This window comes from Falco cherrug, chromosome 6 (assembly GCF_023634085.1).
Source record: "Falco cherrug isolate bFalChe1 chromosome 6, bFalChe1.pri, whole genome shotgun sequence".
NCBI lineage: Eukaryota > Metazoa > Chordata > Aves > Falconiformes > Falconidae > Falco > Falco cherrug.
This window is the reverse complement of record NC_073702.1, coordinates 47,282,503-47,290,596: the sequence shown is the minus strand read 5'-3', so window position 1 is coordinate 47,290,596 and position 8,094 is coordinate 47,282,503.

Here is an 8,094-nt window from a genome sequence, read left to right as displayed (position 1 = left end):
GGAAATGAAAGCAAGAACTCAGAGATTTCACATGGTTAAGGCCACTGCCTCTTTAGCCCTTGCTGAGTATAGCATGTTTAGTCATACACAGAGCGGGAGGAGCAAGGCTTTAAAACTGGGCCGTTCTCAAAGACTTTCATCTCTGGGTATGTGCATAGCATGCAAGAGCCTCTCTCTGTGTCCCAGCAAAGCCATCAGAAGAGTTTAATGTAAGTCTGGACACAACTATTATTTAGCCCTTTGAATGCACCTGTGCCTGGCTGTGGAAGGAGTGGGGAAGATGTGGAACAAAAATCAAGGCTGCTAGGAGACCCACTCTGTATCTTGTGTCGTAGCCAGAATTGTACCATCCTTGCTGTCAGAAGGGCCTTCAGTGTATTAAAAATGACTGTCTTAAAAAAGCCTAAAAAATAGATGCCCGGGTAAATCTAGTGTTATGTACAGGTCGTTCTTATTAAAGATGAAAGAATTATTATGCCTGATTAAATGAACCTTTTGGCAGGTGCAGATGAAAACTTGGGCTGCAGAGGGGACTGGCAAAAAGCCCTGGGAGTTGAACCTGTTTAAGATAGGCCTCATTAAGCAAAATTCCAAGGTAGGAGAATGGTAGTTAAATACACCTCTTTGCAAAGTTATTACAAATGTTATTTATCAAGGACATAGGCAATACGAAATAAATCTTTACAGTAATGCTTTCAGGTGTTGAAGGACATTTTAAGTATGATAATGCATGAGACCCTTTCTTCAAATAATTTCAGATAATAAAGGACTGTGTAGTCAAGATTCTGCTGAGAAGGTATTTGTGAAGTTGCAGACTAGTAATTCCTTCTTGTGGGTAGTAGTATGGTGCATGAGGAAAAGGGAAATACATAGCTTTGAGACATGTACATTTTAAATGGATGCTTCAACATCAGGTTGGGGTCAGAATCACAACCACCATCTCAAATCAAATTTTTGTTTGTCCCTTTTCCGCCAAAGCACTACCAGTGGGAAAGCTTCCAGGGCTGTAAGTAGAAATGGATGGACTGAAGGCCTGAGAAAGACTCAAGACTTTCAGAGAATTTTAGGATGAAAATAGTTTGAGTTTGTCAAAGACTGTCCTAGGAGAGAGCTGGTTGGTGAGGTCACTCCAATGCAGCTATGTATCTCTATCTCTACAGCTACATCTATATATCACGATATATCTCAATAGCAAAACCAGAGTTTCATGTCAATCATTCACTTCCACCGTCTCCATAAGTCCTAAACTAAATGGAAACCACGTGCCTTGCTTGTAGTCTAGTTAAGAAACTGAGCTGAGAGATGGGTTGATGTGGCATGGCACTTTGTAAAGACAGCCTGTATGCTAGTAGCATCGTGGTGTGACCTGTTTGTTCTAGGAGTAGGGCAAGAAGGGGTCTGGAGCAGGCTGTGCACTCCTTGCTGGTGGAAGTACTCTCTCTCCTTGTGGTGTGTAGTGGTACAGCCTGTGCTGTATCCATGTATTCTGTGCAGAGTGAGGAGTAGGAGAAGTTACAAAAGAGAGGGGAAGGACAGACCGATCTCAGAAATCCCAGAGCTGTTTGCATCATAGCCTTCAACTGGTTCTGAAGTCCTCCAAAGACACATTCTCCTTTCTCCCCTCAAGGATATCCTTAATGTGATGTAGTGATAATGTTTTGGTAGCAGCATTGTGAAGGCTATTTTAAATCAATGCATGATACTAGCAGGCTGTATGACCTGGTTTCAGGTTTGGGCAGAACCCAACTCACCATGCAATGTAAGGAATGTGTAGCCTGGAAAATGCTATTTAAGAATTTACAGGCAAGTCTGTTAATTAATATTAATTTTTCAGTGTCCAGAAGGGCTGACTGTGGTCACAATGGCTGATATTTTATTTAATGTAGCTCAATTTCTATGTCTTGTTTGTTCTTGAAGTTTTTTACCCGAAGTCATACTAATTGAGATCAGCATGCCTCCGCCTCCTTAGTTGCAGTGCAATGTTTTATCCAAAACTTATCTTTCTTTCCTGAAGTAAATAAAAGCTTCGTTGTTCAATGTATAGGGATTTTAAGTATGATTTTTATATAATGATGCTACATAATCCTGAAACTTAGACTTAGGCTACAGAATGTTGATGATGAGAAATAAACGTCATCTAGAATTGTAGATTTCAACACTTCTTTCATATAACTTCAGGATCTGTAAAAATATTTACCATTGGCCTATGTTCTTTTGAAAATTCCACTCCTAATCTTCACAGACAATGAAAATAGTGACGTAGATTTTGGCAGCAGGACCCCAAGAGATATCCAGCTGAAGAAGAAGTTAGAGTAAATGGTGGTAGCTAATGAGAAGAAACGCAGAGCCCAGGGTATGGAGCATTTGGTAGGAGGGAGGTAGTAGTGAGGGAAGGATCCAGGATGTGAGAGGCTTGAGTAGGACTGTGGTGTGCCTTAGTAAAGGGGAGATGGACAGGTGCTAATGGAGTCAAAGACAAAACCAACTTAGTTTAAGTGTCTAGTACAAGCCGGTGTCAGAGAGGTTAAATGTGAGGTCAATCACTGGTCTGATGTAGCAAGGATTTTCCTTCTCTCATACAAGTGTTTAGCTGTGAAAGAACCAGGTGCTCACTTGGGGAAATGAGAGTTGTCTTGACTTCTGGCATGAAATATGTGTACGCATCATTTAAAGCTGTATATTTACAGTTGACTAGTTTGTGCTTTATAGTAGCCATGTGAGGGCTGATTTTTGGAGGTGGGGAACACTAGTGCCAACAGCCCAAATGGCCTGGAGGGCTGCTGTGAATTCTAGGGTGCTAGGAATATGTGATGCACTTGCTACAGTTTGGGTCCTTAAAATTAATTGAATGCTTTAACAAATTTGATAGTAGCATTTTTGCCTCGCTTTCTAGCATATGGATAATAATAATGTAGTAATAACTCATGTATGAAGCTGGTCTGCAGTCAGTTATCTTTTTGGAAAGTAGAAGTTTCTGTGTTCAGCTTTTTTCTTGTTCGTGTTGAAGAAGCAGCCTCAGTCATTTGCATTGCTTCTGCATTAGTGACCCAGGCCACCTGTGTCTCCTTGCCAAGTTGTGACAGTGTCTCTGCAGATAAGGATTGTCTGCTGGGTGGCAAATACTAAACCCATTAGTTGAAAATAAGTTGTTTAGGTTCCAGCATATCTGAGTTCTACTGCACTTGTGAAAAATAAAATGTATCTTCAAAGTTTAATAATTGTAGTTATGAGTGATAGCTTTTGTGTGTGTCTTGCAAAGGATGCACCTGTTGGAGAAATACTGTCCACAGAGACTTGACTGCTCTGCCCAGTTGCAGATGGTAATGTAAGGAAAATCGTTTCTGTGGCAATAAAATTGGCTTTTGCTGAAGGGAGAAGATCCAAATAGGCAATTAAAAGAAAACAAAATTACATACTTCTAGGAAATCCTCACAATGCACTAGAAAAGTACTTGTTATGGGCCTCGCAGGTTCCACAAGGCATTTTGAGATACACAAAAGACTCTGAGGAGCTATCGTAAATTGCCCTGTAACAAATATCACTTCTAAGTCACAGTTTAATGCCATTTTGGTAGCATTGAAAATAAAGCATTATGTGACATTGAGCAATTACCAACCATTATTTGTTTAATGAAATTAAATTATACAATGGTGCAGAATAAAGAGAAGAATTTGATTCTTGGAGTGTAAGAACACTGTGAGATTGCTACAAAGTGGGCATGGTGATGCCTAGCTTTTTGATTTCTCCATGTGATTTTATTTTGTGAAATAAATTCATTTCAGAATTAAAAGGAGAGGGAAAATGTTGATTATGTTTTTGAGACTTTTCCAATGTGTATTTTGGTTAATTTTATTATAGTTAAAAGGTACAGAATTAAAAATCTGACAAGCTTTACTTATTTTCAAATGGGGAAATAGTCTCAATTTGCTTCTGTGTGAAGTGTGAGCTTTTGATTCTTTTCATAAACCCAACTCTGGGATCTTGTTGCCTGACAAGTTTATCAAACTTAATGTTCTGTTGCGTCTACCTGCCTGCATTTCTGAAACCTTTCCCTGGGCATCTTTTGTGGATCTTTTTTTAGGACTGCATTATTTATTCCATCCTCCAAACTCATGTCCTGTCCTTTTCAAATCCTTTCTTGTTTCTAATTTCCTCTGCAACACTTACAAGAGGTGATAAGGAAGAGGTACATTTGATCTACTATGGGTAAATCTTCTGTCTAATGTAACTTTACTGATATAATTGCCATCATTGCAGTTCCCATGTGAAAACTCTTAATTTGAAATAATGGGAAGTTTTAAGTATGTTGTTAGTTTTATTCCTAATTATTCTTATATATAAAAATAAAACATGCCAAAGATAATGCATACCTTGGTCAACAGCAGCTGTCCAAGCACAGTTTGATCTCCACATTTTGTGTTTACAGGGTAATTCTCACATGTCATGAACCTGGTTGCACCAGTGGTTGAGCCCTGAATGTATCATCAGTCATAGTGTGCACGTTCACCTGATGGTGTCTTCATCAATTCTGTTCTTCAGCTGCCTTACAAGGGGGAAGATGGGGGTCTATTGCAAAGCAAAAAGCTATCCTGTCTCTCAGTACTTGTGCAAATGCTCAGGATGATGCCAGTGCCCTAGATCATAGATATCACAGAATGGCTGGGATGAGGAGGCCCTTCTGGAGATCGTCTAGTCCTACAGCCCACTCAGAGCAGGGCCATCTACAGCAGATTGCTCAGGGCTCTCCTTTCGGATTTTGAATAACTCTAAGGATGGAGACTCCACAACCTTTCTGGGTAACCTGTTCCAGTGTTCAACCACACACAGAGTAATGATGTTTTTCTTACATTTAAATGGAATTTCCTGTATTTCAATTTGTGCCTGTTGCTGGCTCCATCCTCTTTATGCTGCCCTGTCAGGTACTTATACACATTGATATGATACCGCTGAACCTTCTCTTCTCCAGGCTGAACAATACCAGTGTTCTCAGCCATTCCTTATATGTCAGATGCTCCAGTCCCTTAATCATCTTTGTGGACCTTTGCTTGACTATCTCCAGTATGTCTCCTCTTGTACTGGGGAGCACAGAACTGGACCCAGATGTGCCTCACCCATGCTGAGCAGAGGGTCATGTCACTCAGCCTCCTGGCAATGCTTTTCTTAATGCAGGACAGGAGGCTGTTGGCCACTTCTGCTGTGAGGACACACTGCAGTGCAGGCTCATGGTCAATGTTCTGTTTGCCAGGACCATCAAGGCCTGCTCTGCCAAGGTGCTTTCCAGTCACTCAGCCCCTAGGCCGTACTGGTGCAATGGATTATTTCTCCCCAGGGGCAGGACTTGGCACTTCCCCTTGCTGAACTTCATGAGATTTCGGTTAGTTCATTTCTGCAGACTGTTGAGCTCCCTCCAAATGGCAGCACGACCCTCTGGTGTATCAGCTGCTCCTCACAGTTTTATATCATCTGCAAAATTCTTGAAAGCGCATTCTGCCCCATTGTCCAGCCCATTAATGAAGATGTTAATCAGCACTGGCCCCAGTATTGACCCCTGGGGTATGTTACTAATGACTGAGTGTTATTCAGCTGGACTTTATGTTGCTGGTCACAACCCTTTGAGACCAGCCATTCAGCCAGTTTTCAGTCCACCTCACTGTCTTCTAATCTAGTCCATACTTCATTAGTTTGTGAGGATGTCATGAGAGACAGTATTGAAAACCTTGCTAGAGAGAAGATAAACAAAATCCACTACTATCCTGTCAAACACCAGACTAGTCACTCCACTGTAAAAGGCTATCAGGTTGGTCAGGCATGACTTTCCCTTTGTAACAATCTATATTGACCACTTCCAAACACCTTCTTGTCCTTGAGCTGTCTGGCAATAGCTTCCAGAAAGATTTGCTCCATCACCTTTCCAGGGACTGAGCTGAGGCTGAGCAGCCTGTCAACCCAGATCCTCCTTCTTGCCCTTCCTGAAGACAAGGTTTTCTTTCTTGCAGTCCTCCAGAGTCTCCCTTGATCACCATGATCTTTCGAAGATAACCAAGAATGACCTCACAGTGACACAGCCAGCTCCCTCAGCACTCCTTGGTGTGTCCCATCGGGGCCCATGGACCTGTGTATGTTCAGTTTGTTTAAATGTTCCCTAACTTATCTCCACCAAAGGTAGGTTCTCCTTGTTTCAGACTTTCTCAAGGGGCTTGGGCCTAGGATAGCTGAAGGGCACTTTATCTGTAAGATCTGAGGAGAAGAAGGCATTGAATATGTTGGTTTTTATCTTGTCCTTTGTCACCAGGTCTTCTGCCTAATTAGGACATTAGTCTGCTCACTAATCCTGACCCATAAGCTTTCAGTTGGGTCCTCATCTGTCCCTAGACAGAGCTCTGTGCATTCTACTGCTCTCTCCTCTCCTTACTGCCCCAGCCTGTCCTTCCTAAAGAGCCTGTAGCCCTCCGTTGCAGCTGTCCAGTCATGTGAGCTATACCACCTTTTCCTTGTGATCCCAATGAGACCATGACCCTGCAACAGCGCTCAGACCTCCTGTGTCCTCCCCATGCCATGCACATTAGTGAACAGGCATTTCAGAGAGGCATCCAGTCATGTGGGTTTTCCAGAAGAGGTGTTAGAGCTGTCCTGTTGGCACTTGCTTGTTTGTGTGCATACCCTTGGGGTGGGCTTCCTTCTGCCCTGTTTTGTTAATTATTTCCTGTTCACATTGTCCTGCTTACTTTGCTTGTGACCTCAGTCCACCACTTCCTCACTTGATTGTTGGTTGTCTACTCCCTCCCCATCATTCCTAACTCAAAGCTATCCTCACAGGCTGCCCAGCTTGTGGACCTTTGCCCCACTGCAGGTGGATCCCATCTTTTCCTAGAAGTTCTTGATCGTCTATGTGGGTCCCATGGTTGTATCACCCCTAGAGCCATGCAGTCACTCATGTCTAGTATGTTCCAGGTCTCCCCTGGCTGCTGTGGTGCAGGCAAAAAAACCTGTAGAGAGCTAATAAAAATATGAGTGCACCTTCCTGCCTTTCTAAAATTTCACAGCTTAGAGAAAGAAAAATAGGGTGCTGAGTCTGAATAATTGTCTTTCCTAATGATAACCTCAATATTGGGAAATGAATCTCAATTTCTTTGAAGTTTAGGTAAAGCACATATGGCAGCTCGCTCTCAAGGCAAAATCATGATCTTCAGCCCTGAGGAAAGCCAGCTGTAAGCTTCTAAGGCTGGAAAATTGCAAATTTTTGGATTCTGGCTAACGGAAAGATGGAGAGAGAGGAGGAGGCAGGATTTGATTTAAACAGTTGATTAACTTACCCCTGGGGCAGATTCCTTGTACCACTAAACATATTTGTCTTTATTGACACCTGTTTTAGTCAGATTTAGTTAGATTCTCAGACTTGTCTTTTGGCATGCAACAGTGAAGTTGTTCTTTTTATCAAAAGCTGGGGGAACAATCCAAAATGTACAAGCAGTCAGCAGCAGTGACTTCAGCCACAGTTATACATACTTCTTTTCATAGACAATTTTCAATGTCTCACTTCTCAGGATGGGCTTGACTTGGGAAATTACTCCTCCTTGCACTGGACAAGATTGGAGTATCCGGTTTTCCAATTTTAAGTTTATGCAATTTAAGGAAAAATACATGCTGAGTTTCTTTAAAAAGCCCTTTAATGAAAACAGCTTAACCACATGAACTGAAAGCATCATGTTAAAATTAGATCTGCATGTTCCCTCTAGTTATCAAAGGGTTTTGTTGGGTTTTTTGGTTTGGGTTTTTTTTTTTTTTTTTTTCCAGTGGGAGGAACTGTTGCCCCCTTAAATTGTAAGTGCAATATACATTTCAAGAATAGAACTTAAAATCTAATGACTGGCAAGGATTTGGCAAATTTTCTTTCCCTTTTTGGTAGTGACTTCCCAGTGTTATATGTATTGCAAAAGTCGTGCTGCATGGAAAAGGATGGTTGCTTCTTTCTGTTATAATGTTCCTACTTTATTGCCTTTTTGCTGCTGTTTGCTCACAAAGGGTGAATACACTGAGCCAAGATGAAAGTGCTGAAAAAAGTGTGCAGCTGAAGCTGAGGGATGACAGCGCAGT